General features: G+C 38.8%; 1 protein-coding gene and 1 pseudogene across 2 annotated transcripts in view; both read right to left on the reverse strand.

Annotated features, from left to right (window-relative positions):
- Window positions 1-18149, reverse strand: part of RAB27B (RAB27B, member RAS oncogene family) — a 183523-nt gene that overhangs the window by 141837 nt on the left and 23537 nt on the right. The gene's annotated exons all lie outside the window — the stretch shown is intronic.
- On the reverse strand, window positions 14695-15506 carry LOC105725266 (small ribosomal subunit protein uS2-like; annotated as a pseudogene).

The following is an 18149-nucleotide window of genomic DNA, read 5'->3' on the forward strand; positions in this document are numbered from 1 at the left end:
ATAATCTGGGTAGCTATTTACCAGGGATACAAGCCAAGGAAAAACCATACATTTTTTTCTGAATTACTATCCAAACTAGAGTAGATCTTCTTAGGTATAATATGGTAAGTATGCCTGACATAGCTTAAGGAGATGCTGAATTTGGGTTTAGTGAGGTCAAATTCTAGTTGACTGTTATTTCTCTCAACAGATCTCAAAGCAGTTCCCACTATTGGCATTTGAAACCAGTCCTATGTTATTCTCTGTGTGCAAGTGTGTGTGCATGTTTGTGTAGTGTATATGGCTTTTATTTCACTGGTTTTCAAGTGTCTCATTTTTTCCTACTTATGTCAGTGCATTTACAAACACTAATACAGATTTAATTGCTTGCAAAAGAACTTTGGAGGGTCATGTCTTTCTCAACTAGAAATTACTGTTTTATTAACTAGTGCTATGAAGATTATTGTAAATAATTAGGCAGCATTTTATATTTTCATATGCAGAGAAATTATGTATGTATTTGTTGTGTTACCATAAGCAGATTTACTGCAAAGCGAAGGAAGCATAAGTTTCAGAGCCCCTTTCTTACATGGGGTAATCAAAACGTATTTTTGTTGCATTTACACAAATAAGGTATTTTAACCACCATTGGTTATTACCACTATCAACTTTCATTCTGACTTTTCCTCTGTCAGCTTCAACTTTCTCTCACATCAGACACGTATGAGTGGCCAGCAAATGTCTTGGCCATGTGGTTAAGGAAACATTGTTGAAAACAGGATATTTTAACTGCAATATAGAAAGTTCGAGGATTTACAAACTCCTGATTTAATATACATTAAAGTAACTTATTTTCTTTCTTTAGCAGCATTTATTAAAGATCTGAGAAAAAAATTCAAATAAAAATTTAACTGAAAATTTAAAATGATAAAGATCAGATATCTTTATATACTTTATATCAGGGATTTATACCTGGGTGATGTAGTAATAGGTACAACAAACCCCTGTGACACGTTTGTCTATGTAACAAACCTTCACAAGTACCCTCAAACCTAAAATAAAAATTAACAAAAAGGAAGGGATTGTCACAAAAACATTTCAGACTCTAACAAAAGCAATTTATTAAGGGAAGGAGATACATTTTATTTTTTTAGAAAATAAATTTTAGTTTATTTTATTCTATTTTTTTAGAGATGGGGGCCTCACTGTGTTGCCTAGGCTGGCCTGAACTCCTGAACTCAAGGGATCTTTCCAAGTAGCTGGGACTACAGATGTGTGCCACCACATCCAGCAGGAAATAAATTTTAAATAGAGGTAATGAACGGGCCCTTTGTATAGTCAGATAATTTAATTAATGAAGTGGAGTGAACCTATAAACACATAAAAGGACAGACAACTTTCTTGCTGATTTCACACAAAATATGATGACAACAAATACAATACAAAACTCAAAATGCATCATTAAGGACATTGATAACAAACTGGTAAATGAATGTCATCAATTTATTAGTTAGATAGTATTTAACTTAATATTAGATACTATACAAGAAAACCGGAAATGTCTTAAAAACTTATATATGTGAGAAACCTTACAAAGGTTCGACCAAATTTGTTTATAATCCTATACATTTACATGATACCATGAATTAAAAGGTGTGAAACTGAAAAAATCTTTTCTACCTAATCATTAGGTAAAACACTCTGGTATAAGCATACACATACAGATTCTGATCAACTATGCTGACAGAAATACTAACTTATCTTTCTATAAAAAATGATCTTATAAATCTTCACCATAGGAAGAACATGTGGCAAAAAAAAAAAAAAAAAAACCATAGAAAAGCAAGTATTAGGCCAGGCACAGTGGCTCATACCTGTAATCCCAGCACTTTGGAAGGCCAAGGTGGGTGGATCACCTGAGGCCAGGAGTTCCAGACCAGCCTGACCAACATGATGAAAGTTCATCTCTACTAAAAATGAAAAAAATTAGCCAGGCATGGTGGCGGACATCTTTAATCCCAGCTACTCAGGAGGCTGAGGCAGGAGAATCACTTGAAGCTGGGAGGCAGAGACTGCAGTGAGCAGAGATCATGCCACTGCACTCCAGCCTGGGGAACAATAGTAAAACTCCATCTCAAAAAAAAAAAAAAAAAAAGAAAAGCAAGTATTATAGAGGTGTGTCAGGTAATTCACTAAGAAAAATATTTCTAGATTTTGTGATCATTTTTAATTTGTCAATTTTTAAAAGAATTTGCAATTTCTGGGGGTTTTGTCATTTTGAAAGATTGTTTCCACACCTAATTTTGCATTTATAACTAATTACTTTATAATCAAATCAAAGAGCTTTCTTGAATTTTATAAACTTCAAGTCTTATAAAACTTGTTATTGTCCTTTGTACAAGAATGATCTCAACTAGAACTATCTTGTTCTTAAGTGTTTACAAAGAATAATAAGTAACCTCTTTTAGCCTCAATTTTATCAAATTGCTCTTCCTTTCAGATAAATCACATTGTCCCTTTTATAATTTATGCAGATTGGTTCATATTTGGTTTTTAGTGGATATATTTAACAATTCACTATATATACAAGAGGAGGTTGTAAATAAATTACATATCAACAGTTTTCTCATGAAAGATTTGATTGAATTTCACACCATCTTTTGACTATTATGCAATCAGTCATTGTTTCTCAAATTAAGATGAAATAGTTTATAGTCAAAAAGTATGGCTAATTGCAAAGGTTAGAAGGAAATAGTCTTTTAATTGATGTGCACAACAGACATCTACAGAGGTTAGAGACCTCTCTGATGTTAGAGCAATAGCTTTTTTCCTGAGCCCTCAAGAGCTTGAATTTTATCTCTACATTTTGATCCTGACTTTGATACTGGCTTGGAAATCCATGGGTTCCCAGGGTTCCTTGATCTGACTCTGACGTCCTTTTAGATGTGTGTTACCTGTACAGTTTTTCTGCTCATACTTGGCACGCTAACATATGGTCTGTCTCTTAACTGAGACTTTTGCCTACACCTGCTCTGAAACCAGGACCGCTGGTCTTCATCTCATTGACCAGCTGCTTTGAGGCTAATGACTCTCTGCCCCTTTGGTTCCTGGCTCTATCCTGACCTCTAGCGACCACTGCAGGTGACATACTATCTGAACCACCATACCGCTTGTTTGCCAAATGGAACAGCTTTGGTTGACCTGTCTCCATGAAGATTATCCTATAAATTTTTCACTAAGATGAAATGTGAAACTTTAGTTAGATAGAAAGGAAGAATTTGATGAGTAATATGATGACATATACAGAAATTCATCATCTTTTAAGCCAAATGAAGTTTCTCAACTGACCTTCATAATGTATTCCTGTATCTGTCACCTTCATTCTTCATGCTTTTATCTACGCATTCATCCATATTAATTTAACATAAATATCTGGTACAGTACTAAGGTAAACCAGAAAAATATACACCAAAGCCTGGCTTGTGGGTAGCCCTGCCCAGACTCATAAATGCATCCAGTCTAGGAGACAGCACAGGTTTCTGTTCATCAACATCAGCTCTGTGGTATTTTTCAGAATACTACAGCTATAGTATTATTATACTCTCCACAATTAATTGGTAGCTCTGAATAAAAGTATGGTAAGTTCCTAGGGGCTAAAGGAGGAGGCTAGGGGAAAAACATGCTAGAAAAGCAGTATTTTAGGGGCTGGAAGAATGAACCTACATTTAGGGTATCAATGTGGAGATCCTTAAATAATGTGGGAGACCTAATTCAGTACAATGTGGAATACAAAGGAAATGCTTCCAGTTTCAACTGAAATGGTGGCAATGATTCCAAGGAAATGTAAATTGGTACTTTCCCATCTTACGTCTGTTACCTAAGGCAGTATCACTGCTACAGAACAGGCAAACTTTTGGGTAATTCCTTCATCTTTCCTGTTGAGGTTTATACAGTGGAGGTCATGTTTCACAGTATGACCTTGCTAAAAAATCAATTATCATCTCATATTTTTTCAGTAGATCAGTAACACTGAATCAGTTATTATTCTTTGTTATTCAGTGATAGATGTTTTTACTTTTATACAGAGACACAGATAAACTGCAGATAGACAATACTACTTATATCCCTATTGAAATAGCTGATCAAAACAGCTACTATTAATAGGCTAAAGTCTTTGCTGCTTGTTCAAACAGGGCTGTGACAAAGGACAGATTTTGGTAGCACTGGTATTTGCTTTCTATGTAATATTCAGCTTTCCCTTATGTAATAGTTTAATAAAATCATTGCCCACTGATACCAAGATTATTTTCTTACACATTCATTTGGCTGATGGAACTCTGATGGCTGTGCTAAAACAGGGGTATTTATTGATTTTTCCTTCCAGGAATTCAAACTAAATTGTTCATAAAGATGGAGATCTGGTGTCAGATGAGGTATTTGCACAATAAAACTACAGCAAAGTAGTGATCTGATGCAGACCATACTATTGGCCTGTTTTATTTGACCTCTCCTTAGCTCTGAAAAGGGTGAAATGCCAAAGTGCCTCAAAGGGGAAATCACCTACTTGTAATTTATCATGGTCTTTAATTGTGAAGATTACACTGTCATTGTCACATAGAGAAAGAATTCTACAGCCTCTCCCATAAACCTGATGCCACAAAAAAACTATTTTTGAATCCAAAACCCTTTTCAGGTAAATGTTTTTCGTTATTAATTTAATTTTTTGAGATGGAATCTTGCTCTATTGCCCAGGCTGAAGTACACTGGTGTGATCTCGGCTCACTGCAACCTCTGCTTCCTGGGTCCAAGTGATTCTCCTGCCTCAGCATCCCAGGCACCTACAGGCAAGCACCACCACGCCCAGCTAATTTTTGTATTTTTAGTAGAGACAGATTTTCACTGTGTTGTCCAGACTGGTTTTAAACTACTGACCTCAGGTGATCTATCTGCTTCGGCCTCCCAAAGTGCTGGGATTACACGTGTAAGCCACCATGCCCAGCCTTACATGACATGTTTAAATGCAACTAAGGAAGTATTTCTAAAGGGCCAACAGAGCAATATGCTGTGTAGTAAAAATGTGCTATTTTCAACCTTTTTCTTTCACAGAAAAGTCAATAAATCATCATCTGAATAGCAATAATGTCAGGGATGGAGGAGCCTAGGAGAGCCAGAGTTGACACCATTTTAAAATCTACTCCATCTCAAAACTAGCAAGAGACATTTATTGTTAGTTACATGATCATACAGTATTTACAACTCAGGAAACAATTTAAAGATACCTACAAGGACAGACTCCTACAATAGAAAGTCCAGATATTCCAATATTCATAATATATGCTTTCAGGATAATTATAGTTATGCTTTGAAGTATTTACATATTAAAATGTCAGGAATAGTTTTCTTTAAATCAATAAAGTGATAAATTGTGACATGCTGTCAGCCCACCTACACATGGGCACAGCTTAGTTTAGCCTTTACATAGACAAGACCCCTATATAAGAAAAACTTAGAGACGGTGCGTTCCTCCACTTGCTTTCTGAGGACGCCCTACTCTGTAATAGAGGAGCTTTCCATAAAGCTCAATTTATTCTCACCGTATTCTGCAACTCGCCTCGAATTCTTTCCTGCACTAGATCCAAGAACCCTCTCTTGAGGTCTGGATCAAGACCACTTTTTCTGCTAACAATAACAATAACCTACATTCATATAGCTAATTCTATTAGCCCGTTCTCACACTGCTATAAAGATACTACCTGAGACTAGGCAATTTACAAAAGAGAGAGGTTTAATTGACTCACAGTTTTTCATGGCTGAGGAGGCCTCAGGAAACTTAAAATCATAGTGGAAGGCGAAGGCGAAGGAAGGACCTTCTTCACGTGGCAGCAGGCGAGAGAGAGCAAGAGAGGAACTACCAAACACTTATAAAACTATCAGATCTCATGAGAACTCACTATCACGAGAGCAGCGTGGGGAAAACTGTCTCCAATCCAATCACCTCCCACCAGGTCGCTCTCTCAACACCTGGAGATTACAATTCAAGATGAGATTTAGGTGGGAACGCAGAGGCAAACTGTATCACTAATGCAATTTACAAAGCATCTTTTTTAACAAGCGTGCACATCCAAAAAGAACAGCCCTGTTCAGCCCTCATTCTGTAAACAGGGCACTGTTTTCTTGGTCTCATCTCTCTAAGTGTAAGTAGAGAATTCATAAACAGTTGGATTTGCTAGTATAAATATTTCTTCTAAACACCAAGTGTGTGAGAGTGTATGGCTCTGGCGGGCTAGAAATTAACTTAGTATTTTATAAAATAGCAAAACTATTGAGTGTGATAAGTGAAACTTCCCTCTGTCTAGTCACCCAAGCTAGAACTTGGTGTGTCTTTCTTGACTTTCCCCCTCTACATCACTTGCCCTATCAATCACTAAGTGCTGCAGATTTCACCTCCTCGATATATCTCTGGAGACAGATACAAAAAGTAGACAGCCAAGTGGATAGCTTGGAAAAAGGGGCAGATTCCCCAGGGCAGGCAACTATAAAATGCAGCTGGCACAGCTCTTCCATGGTGGGATGAGGGCCCTGTAGAACGCCCACCACAGTGCGAATCTCTGCTCTGCTGATAAGGGACTTTCATAGACCTCCTGGCTGCTGTGAGGAACCCAGAAACTTCTAGGCTTCACTTCTAGAAATTTAAATCGCCTACCTACCACAGGTAACTTTAAACGTGAAAAATAACAAACAAACCCCAAACAGAAAATCTTTCTTGCTGCTTCCTTAGGACTTTGCTGCTTTCTTAGGACTTTGCTGTTTCACTCCTCAATGCCCCCACCATGTGAATACGCTTTCCCACATTCCCTATTTTATTTGATGTCGTTGCAGCTACTCTGATTAGGCAAAGCAGGTGTTTTCTTACTTTACAGCAATGATTCTCAATCTTGTATGCACATGAGAATCACCTGGGAAAGTTTTACCATTTATGAAAGCTTGGGCCCCACCCCAGAGTAATTGACTCATAATTTTGGGGGCGTGGATTGCTCCATCGGTCTTTAACAAAAGCTCCGCAGATGATTCCAGTTGGTAGCCAGAGTTGAGAGTTACCACCCATAAGCCTGAATGAACGGAAGCTATGGCTTAATGTGATTGTTAATGTCCATAAATATGGAAAATTATAAATTGCCAGCTTATAATTTAAAAATAATTTTTTAAAAAGTGAGCTCTCCACCATGTTCACCACTGCCTCAATTTACATGTAACGCAAGTACAGAAAAATGCACACCTGTATGTCACGAAGTGCTAAATTGAATGGCTGCAAGTAGTAATGACTTCTGTGAGGGGAAGAACCAGATCCTTATCATGCCACAGTTTGGATCTAAAAGTATGAGCCAGATGGGGCCACTGAGGACTATGAAACTCCAGCTAGTGTAAATTGTTACTCTGTAGCCCAAGAGAAATGATCACCAGAGAAATTTTCATTTCAGGAACTGTTTTCCTGGCTCAGTCTCTTCTGTAATGACTGTGTCATCTCCTCAACTGCTTTCCCACAACCTCATACATGTGATGCTCAATTTCTTATGCAGCTTCTTTATACTATGTTTCATCAATTTCCCTGTATCTCTTACATCTTTCTCCTGGGTAGATTTAATCACCTAGTCAGTCATGCTTTGTATATTCTCAGAGAAATACAGTCTATGAATATGCTGCTGGTTTCTCACTCAGCCTCACTTCTGAGTTTTGTAGGGGCATTGTCACATTCCAATGACTTCCTAAATTCATTGTGTCCAAAATTAAACTCAAAAAAGTTTTTCAACAATCCCTTTAATCTTACCCCCAAATCTATCTCACATGCCCAGACTCCCATATTCAAATATCTAATTACCTACGATGGCTCCTCCAAGGTGACACAGGCACCTCAAATCAATGTGTCCAAAAGCAAATTGATTATTTTCTTCATGCCTATTTCACCTCCAAAATTCTCAGTCACTAGCACTGCCCTCCATCTAGACACCCAGGCTAGAACTTGGGGTGTGTCTGTTGACAATCGTCCTCTACATCACTTCTCCTATCAGCCAATCGCTAAGTGCTGCAGACCTCAACTCCTTTATATGTCTCTGCTACTATCTTCTTCAGCACTCCTGTCCCTGCCCTCTCACACGAACTACTCAGTGCCCCAAACTCCTAGTATTTTTCAAACCAACTGGCTATACAACCGCCAGGGTGTAAAAGGTAAAGCTGTATGACTGCCCTCTTAACTTCAGTGTCTCTCGAGGGCAGGATAAAGTCCTTTCTCTTCAGGTGGCCATGGGCCGCTCTGCAGACTGCCCTCTGCCCTCCTCTCCACTCACAAATCTCTGCTCTGCCTGGAACTCAATTCCCCAGAAGTACCATTTTGTTTATTGCTCCTCTCCAACGTGCTCTGCAACCTGTGCCTGTGGCCCTCTGCTTTTTTTGGTTAACCCCTGCCCGTCAGCTAAGACTCATTTCTGTTATATGCTATTCCTGAAAACAGCACCTTGTTTCCATGGACTTCCAGGTTCTTTGCTTTTCGAAATATTCTGTGCAATTTTCTGTCATTAGACTTATAACACTGTATTATCATTAATCATTATTCTCTATAACCTGTCTTGAATTCAGTGAATGTACTCTGCATCCTCAGCACTTAGAGCCTGGCACTCAAAGAATGAATGAATTCCTTCAGTGAACTCAGTATCTGATGCTTCCACAGTACTTACTAACTTCTTTTTTTTTTTTTTTTTTGAGACGGAGTTTCGCTCTTGTTACCCAGGCTGGAGTGCAATGGCGTGATCTCGGCTCACCGCAACCTCCGCCTCCTGGGTTCAGGCAATTCTCCTGCCTCAGCCTCCCGAGTAGCTGGGATTACAGGCATGCGCCACCATGCCCAGCTAATTTTTTGTATTTTTAGTAGAGACGGGGTTTCACCATGTTGACCAGGATGGTCTCGATCTCTTGACCTCGTGATCCACCTGCCTCGGCCTCCCAGTACTTGCTAACTTCTATTGGGTTTACTGTGTCCTTCTTCCGTCTCTGCAACTAGATCATTAACTCCAGGAGAGCTGTTGAAGGCTGGGTCTTTGTTTCTTCAGTGTTAGCCGAATTGACAATGAATAGGTGTTGTATCAGTAACAATAAAAAGAAAAGAGGAAAAGAAGGAAGAAAGAAAGGTCTGATTTCTATATAGTTGTTAAGTGCAATTTAAAATTTTAAACGTTAAAAATTTAAGTAAAATTTGTAATGTTATCCTTTACTTATCTACTCAAGCAAACAAAACAAAGACTCCTAACATTTCAAGAGATAGTTACATCTTCACATAGCTGACTGTAAATAGAATATTTGTTTTATAATATTCTAGCACTGGATCATTATAGGATTCTGAAAATGAGTGTTAATTTAATTGATTAAAAAAAAATGGAAGGAAGCAGTTCCCTTTCCAGATATGACTGGACAGAGACATACTAGAGTGACTAGTGAGAAAAGCTGGAACTTCTGTTGTACATAAATATAGCATGAGTCATTTATTTTTTTAGTTCAAGAACAGAATTGTTGAAATCATGACATTAATTGATGCAAAATCCCAAACATCAATGATGAGCCATTCAATAACAGTAGGTATATTTAAAAGCTTGTCTCTGGATTTTTAAAGAATATTTTTAATAGTCCAAAACAAAGAGCACAATTACTAATAGATATTAATTGGCAGTAAAAATACAGCTAACATTATTATAGCTTGAAGCAAAACAGAAACCAACCAACCCCCTACCCAAATTCAAAGCCTCTGTTTTATGCTTATGAATATTAGAAAAATGTTATTCCTTTCTTCCTTCTGTATTATCTCTCCTGACATCAAGATAAGTCACTAATAATTGTAGCTTTCTTGGACTCTCTTATTCCACTCATTTTGTAGCTTTTAAAAAATATATTATTCTTTTTAGAAATAAAAGATACTGTTTTTCAGTTTTCTTTGTAGGTGGAAGTGAAATATAATCTAGAGAAGTCCTCTGCAATCTCTGATAATACAGTTGAATAGGAGGGTGACTCATTAGGAATTGGCAGATGTCAGCACCTGTTGTAAGGAGTTAGGATCTGTGAGTCAAAACTCCTTTGGCTGAAAATATACCCCAACAGGTCTTAGAGACTGAGAGTTAGAGCAAGGAATTGGGGCTGGAAGGAAGTTAAGAGATCTATTTGAGATTGGTTGCCTTTGGTGACATCAAACTTGGGGCTCAGAAAATGATTCTCTAAAACATGGCGCTTCGGCATGATGAGTGCTTTGAAAATGGAAAGGCTGTAGAAATAAGCCTAAGATCCAAGGTCTCTCTCTGACTTTCCCCTACCTCCCTGTCTCTCAAATCCTCTTTCCAGAATCACTGGAAGGGACTCTCTCTGAAATGTTCTTATGTGAGAAATATTCTTTGCAAAAGAAATGCAATTGTCTTAAGGCCCCCTGCCTAGAAACCCCATCAAATAATCAGGAAGGATCAAACCAAGGGAGAAGAAAAGAGTCTGGGAGTCATCACCATGCCCAGTCTTTTCACCTGTTCTTCTAAGGGCAGCTCCCAGAGGTTACCTGGGGAACTTTACCTGCATAACAAGACAACCCATGTTCTGCCCTTTACCTTCCATAAGTTGTGCCATCCATCTTCCAAAGAGAGTAGTTTACAAAATAATGTCTGCCTCCTGAGTCTGTACACCATTCCCCTATGAAGAGCATATTTAAACCTCAACCAGTTGGCTCCTCTTTGAGTTTCATACTTTGGGTATGGTTTTTGTGTCCATGTGTGCGTTAAAATAAATGTTATATGCCTTTTTCTCCTATTAATCTGTCTTTTGTCAATTCATTTTCAGTGAACCTAGGCTTTCCTTTGACCCCATCACTACTGTTTGTGAAAATGTGATGTCTGTACATCTGTGTCAGAATCATCTGAGTTGTTTGTTTTTTGTTGTTGTTGTTGTTGTTGTTGTTAAATTCATCCAATATTTATTGAATCATGAACAGTTGCAAACATCGCCACAATCAGAGACCCACCCATCCTGATGCCTCTCTTGGCTTCCCTTGAGAAGGATGCCTGAGGCGGGATGTCCCCTAAACTCCAGGGAACAACCAATGCACAGAGATATGATAAAACTGGGAGACAGGAGGAGGGTGGAGCAGTATGGATTCCAGGGAAGACACATACACACAGACTCTCCCACACAGAGGCAAAGACCAGGGGCGTCAATCTCTGCCCCCAACAGCAGCCATGAGAACATCAGGGAAAGACCAGGCATCCATGAGGCGTTTCAGTCCTTCCTGTCCAGTAACCAGACTGCTGCATCTCTTGAGTTCACTGCTATTCAGCCTGCAGATACCCCTGGGCCTACTCAGCAGTTCCCTACTCAAGACTGGAGCTCTCAGCCTCCCACAGAAGCCTGGTCTGCAACTCAACTGCTCAGGCCACCAGATGGGTAGGAACAACCGCTGAGAGGTCTTAAGCTGTTCTTCCACAGACTCTAAAGCACGATGGAAATAAGCTTGATGGAAAATAACCATCAGCTTCCAAAAATATTAATGACAAAAGCAAAAAAAAATTAAGAAGAGTTATTAGAAGCATTCACATAGTCAATCAGAATTTATAAATATTTATTGTGATATGGCAGTGGATTGGCCACCATGCTGGTCAAGATAAACTGATACAAAGATGGGTACTGCAGTTTGGCACCTAATATACATCTACAAAGATTATAGTCCCACTATAGTCTGAGACCATGTTTTAAGTCATACACAAAATATGTGTAACTACTGCCTTTTTTTCCACACTCAAGAGGACCACATTGTTTTAGGGAGAACTTTAAATCCGTGTAAACTTAAAGCAATTCATTTGGAAATGGTTGTATTTTATTAATAAGCAATTACTTGTGACATATATTATAGTGAATCCCAATGTGTTAAGGCATAGAAGTGAGAACTGCTGTGAGGTTCTGGGAGAATCCATCTCATCGAACTCCCACAATAATCATTTTGACTTTTCTGCAGAGCACCCCAAAGTCCCTTTCGTGCTTATATCTTCATCACACCATCCTCACAGGAAATGTGTAAATTCGTAAGACAAATCAGATGATTTTGTGAATATAACGAAATATTATAATTTTAAATAGAATAGGATCAACCACTGAGAAAGTCTTTTGTTTGTTTGTTTTCCTTTGTTTTGTTTTTGAGACAGGGTCTCACTTTGTTGCCCAGTCTATAGTGCAGTGGCACCATTTCAGCTCACTGCAACCTTCACCTCCCTGGGCTCAAGTGATCCTCCCACCTCCGCCTCCCAGGTAGTTGGGACTACAGGCATGCACCACCATGCCTGACTTATTTTTGTATTTTTTGGAGAGATGGAGTTTCACTATGTTCCCTAGGCTGGTCTCGAACCCCTGAGTGCAAGTGACCTGCTTTCCTCAGTCTCCCAAAGTGTTGGGACTACAGGCATGAGCCACGGTACCCAGCTGAGAAAGTTTTAAAAAAAGTCTTTATGCACAAAGTCTTTATGAGAATGTAAAATAATCGAGCTGCAAATTCTAATTATATAATCTAGTAACTAACATTGGATCTGAAACCCATGTATATTTTGGAATATCGTAATTATTTGGTAGGCAAAGTGTGAGAAACAAAAAGAATTTAAATAAACTCATATACATGCATGTGGGCATATACACACAAACACAAGTGCACTGAGATGTCAAGACCTATTATTCAGATTTTGATTAAAAATCTTCCCACATTTCTCAGACTGCATTATCCACTGCGGCCGTTCATTAAGCATCACCAGCCATCTTTCTCAATTTGCAATTCATATCTATGGGAAAATGGCATTGCTCTTATCCAAGTTTTTATTTTTGTTTAAATCTATTTAAGACTAAACAAAACTGACGTATTAAAAGGACTTTGCTAGTTTACCCATGTCACTTGGAAGTAGGCTGCAGATATTAACAATCACTATTATATTCATTAGGATTCTTCTACAAGGTAATATGGAGAGTGAGACATTGGGCTGGCAAATTTTCATCATCAAGAGGGGACAGAAAAAGTTATATAAGATAGAGCTCTTCTTTCACAAGCAAAAATGAAGGCAGGTCAGGAGAAACTTGAGGCTAAGTAGGATTGGAGATTGTGGGGAGGAGGTGCTACTCTATGGAGAGTAGACTGGGGTATAACAAAGCCAAATATGAAAATCCTGTCTTGATCTTGCCTGGTAAAACTTTACAAAAGAATCTGAAGCAAAAACACATTTTTGTAAAGATACATGGAGACTGATTTTATTTTACTTACAGAGAAACATTAAATCTCTGTATTGTTACTCTTCACTATTAGGAAGCATATTTTCATCATAGCCTCTAAGCCAGGATTCTTGAATAAAGGTTGGTTTGTGTTAGATAATTTAGTATGTTACTTGAAGCAAAATCATTATGAAATGCAAGTGTGAGAAAAGTGCATTAGGGATCGAATATCATAAGAAATCTTATTAGGTACTTAACACACACACCAGCCGTTTTGCTAAGCACTTTACATATACTGATTGTGTTTCCATCATAATTCTGTGATGAAGGTATTTTATTCTCTCAGTTTTTCAGATGACAAAAGAAGGGCTAATTAAAGTAAAGAAGGACAGCAGGTAGATACTGGAGCCAGAATCTGCATCAAAGCTGATTTATTCCAGCCTCTCTATCTTAATAGCAAGCTTGAATGCCTCCAAAGAGGGAAAGAGTGTTAACTACACAAAGACAATTAGTTGTAAGACTCATATCTACTAGCATCTCTGATCTATATAAAATAAGGCCAAATTAGTTTTTCAGAAACCCTTGCAAAATTTCAGGAAACTTTTCATGGAATAAAGTATGACCCATGTGGCAATACTCCAAAACAAGTCTTTAAAGATTATTGACACCACAGAGGGCTCAGTTCTTACCGTGAATCCTCCCAATAGCAGTAATATTCTTACCATCCAGATACCAAAGTCATCCTTATGGTTTTTACCTCATCCAACTGGCAATTAGGAGTCTTACCTCATATCTGAGACCTCACCTACGGATATTCTTGCCATCAGATGACACTGGTGTAATCTTTAAGTTTTTCTTCAGTTGTGGACTTTTTCAGTTTTAGAGAGAGTCCCTACTAATTTCAATCTTCTCAAAAAAAGACTAAAACTTGTCAGTGGACCTCCTTGACCACCTGCAATCTCCTTGAAGCCCCATCTCACATATCAATACCTTGTGGCACACCTCACCCATACAGAGTGAGATCGCCTCCCTTCTCTAAGTTTATATGGCATCCTGCATGTATGTATCCTGTGGCTGGCATCGCTCTTCTACTTAACTGTATATTAGGTGCTCTCTCATCAGTCAGACTGCAGTATCCATCTTTGTATCTATTTATCTTGGCCAGCATGGTGGCCAACCTACTGCCATATCCCAATAAATATTTATAAATTCTGATTGACTATGTGAATGCTTCTAAAGACTCTTTTTAAAATATGTTTTTTTGCTTTTATTATTATTATTTGTTCATTTTTTTTAACTTTTTTTTTAATTATACTTTAAGTCCTGGGGTACCTGTGCAGATCGTGCAGGTTTGTTACATAGGTATACAGGTGCCATGGTGGTATTTTTAGAAGCTGATGGTTATTTTCCCTCAAGCTTATTTCCATCTTGCTTTAGAGTCTATGCAAGAACAGCTTAAGACCTCTCAGCGGTTGTTCCTACCCATCTGGTGACCTGAGTCGAGTTGCAGACCAGGCTTCTGTGGGAGGCTGAGAGCTCCAGCCTTAAGTAGGAAACTGCTGAGTAGGCCCAGGGGTATCTGCAGACTGAATAGCAGTGAACTCAAGAGATGCAGCAGTCCAGTTACCCTGAAATTACTCCTGGGAATTTCAGCCGCAGCTTGTTCTTCATTTTCAATCTCTTCAGGATCTCCATAGAAGTAGAGATCAGGCATGACCTCCCTTGGGCATTCATGGGAACTTCCCTGGCTGGCATCCATCACATCAGACCTAGTGAAGGGCCTCTCTTATTGTTGTATGGGATGGCAATGTCCACATAGCACAGAGGAGAATCTGTGTGACCCAGAGCAATGGTAGGCAGGTTAATGTAAGATGCCTCTGTAAGAGGCTGGGATCAGAAACCACCAGCAGACATGGCTTCTGGAAGGTTGCCTGGATCTGGTGTGGGAAGGTTCCAGGAGTGAAGCAATCAGCAATAATGACCCCAGTGGCAGCAGAAACCTTCAGCACAGCCCACTTGCCAGTGTTCCTGGAGGATATGACACTGATATCAGCACAGCTTTCAACAGTGACGATGGCGTGAGCCACCACCGGAAGCTTCTCCCAGGTCCTCTTCTGATTTAGGATGTGGATGCCAACACTTTTCCTTTTGCAGATGTACTGTTCCATTTGGAAGTCAAGCTTGGTGCCACCCAAGTGAATTCCTGCTGCAAGAAATATGAGGACATCCTCCTCCTTCATGTTCAGGACATCACCGGCTCTGGCCATTGTAAAAGTTTCCCTTTAAGTTCTGAGGGGAATTCAAAATAATGCCATATGGACACTCTCTGGGTAGCATGGAAAGGCTATTATTATTTTTAATGGACACATAGATATTGTACATAATTATGGGGTTATATTGTGATAAGAATAATTATCATATCCATTGCCCCAAACGTTTGTCATTTTGTGTGTGTGTGTGATGGAAAGAACATTTTCTGAAATATTTTTCTTCCTCAAATTGCCTTGGGCCTGATCTTCTCCACATTCTCCTTCAAAAAGAAAGAAGCTGTTGGGCTTAGATTGCTAGTGATGAGCTATAGTCACCTACTGTCTCAGCCTCAAAATGCTAGAACATCAGTATAGTGCAAATCTTAAAGGAAAATATAAAAAGGTTTTTATCTTATCTTAGATTTATCACATCTTGAAATAAAAATAAATAACTAAAACTTTGCCCTAAAATGAGACAGGGAAGGTAGAAGAAATATTAAAGATCCAGATCTGCTCATCTTTTTGTCGGGGTCCAACATGAGCTACCTAAGAGATATACAAGTAGCCATGGCTCACACACTTTCCAAAGAATGAATCAATTTATTTTCCTAATAAACCATTGATTCACTGTTTATTTTAATAAGGTAGGACAAAGGTAAAAAGCATAGATTCAGGCAAATTGCTTGGCCCAAATTCTCTTGAGGTATGATTGCTGGATATCAATTATGTCACACTCACTCCTCTAGACACTGGTTTTAACCACTATCATCTCTTGTCTGGACTATGATGTGACATCTCTGTAACTTGTCTGTACTCTCCAGCTCCTTTACAATCGATTTCCTAAGAGCCCTCGAGTGAACCATTAACATGTGACGGTGCATGTCTCTCATTGGTTCTACCTCTCCAAGCGTTTCCCATCTCACTGGGAATAAAGGCCACAGTTCTATCAAGAATCTATGAGATGATTCACTCTGTCCACTCTGGCTCCCTGTTGTGTAGCTGATCTCACTTCCTATTACCCTCCTCTCTCCCTTTTTGTTCTAGCCATATTTACCTTCTTGCTCTTCCTTGAATGTGACAAACACACCGCTGTGCAAGGACCAGGCCTCCACCAGTCATCATTCCCTTTGCCTTAGGTGCTCTTTCCTGCATTTATTACCTACATGGCTCATTCCCTCACTGAACTCAGGACTCTGCCTAAGGTCCACATGGACAGAGTTTTCTTCCTTCCTGATTCAATGGATATCAGCCCCTAGTCTCTCAGCCCTTGATCTTCATTAATTATTCACATCTGACATGTCATAGATGCATTTCTATATTTGCAGTGTACTGTCCGGAGCTCCAAGATAACAGGAATGCTATTATCAGCCCCTAGAAGAGGATATGATTCTAGGGACTCAATCAATATAGGCTGATATTTTAGAATACCACCACAAAAAGAGCTTCTAATACAGTTATGTTAATACGGTGACATAAAATGTTGAAAACTACAGTATGTAAAAGCTAAATAGCACAATAGCTGAATGAGATGCTGCAGAGTAGTATGAAATTAACGGCCAGATATACAGTCATTGGCATAGACAGTAAGACTGGGTGTCCAGGAATGTTTGAGATTATGTTATAGAGGCCCAGAAAGAAAAGTGATTTTCTCTGTTTCTATCTAGACTTGAAAATCTTGTTCCAAATTGGAAGACACACTTCTGAGGATTGCCAGCAACTTCTGCAGGCTTCCAAAAGTAGTACGTGGCCTGGTCAACCTGCCAAAAGCCGACCTCACAGGGTGAGTTGACATAGATGCAAAATTTGCAAGGCTTTCCCGCACACTTTAGGAGGGATGAGCCCTGTTATCAACTTCCTGGGATACGGCCAGCATTAACAGAGGAAACCACAGTGTTATGCAACTGAAAGCCTTTGGTCTTGATATACAAGTGGGCAGCATCCTCCTTGTTAGACTCCAGAGATTTGCTGTTTTCTCTCACACAATCTAGAAACAGAAAATCTGGAAGCCAGACTGCCTTACACCTACCACTCAGCTGTCTTCAGGGCACTTGTTCTCATAATTACTTGCTTTATACTCAGAAAATGCAAATAAACTTCATTATTAGCAGAGGCAAAACACAGTAATGAAGGTCAATCTATTGCAGACCTAGCAAACGTATTCTTAGTAAATAAATTATGAATGATTTAAATGATGTTATACTTTTTAATATTTGTATCACTGACCCCAACTTGCTCATGCCTTCCATTCTGATAGATTTAGGTAACATCACATACATATACTTTTAGGATTTTGGAAAACAAGCTAGGATGCTTATAAACTCAGAAAGATGAAACTGCTTCCAGACAATATAGTTATCAAATAAATTGCATGTACCATAATGACTTCAACACAGTGCTCCACCCACCATTATGACTCCCAGAAAAATTTATCCTGTAAATTTCCTAAAGGATAGTGTTTCAAGAGGCTTACAGCTTCCTCCAGGGTGACAAAGTCACCTTGCAAACAATTGGCTTAAAGGCATCTTCCCGGTCATTCTTCCTAATTAGAAAAATAAGACTGCTATAGATTCTCTTTCCTTTTCAAGCTTTGCATATGAAAACATTCACTCCTCTATGAAAAGCTGTGTCAACTTTTATGATGAAATATACTTTTATTTGTAG

The sequence above is a fragment of the Aotus nancymaae genome, unplaced genomic scaffold, assembly GCF_030222135.1.
Source record: "Aotus nancymaae isolate 86718 unplaced genomic scaffold, 86718_ANA_hifiasm-v0.15.2.pri h1tg000020l, whole genome shotgun sequence".
Classification (NCBI taxonomy): Eukaryota; Metazoa; Chordata; class Mammalia; order Primates; family Aotidae; genus Aotus; species Aotus nancymaae.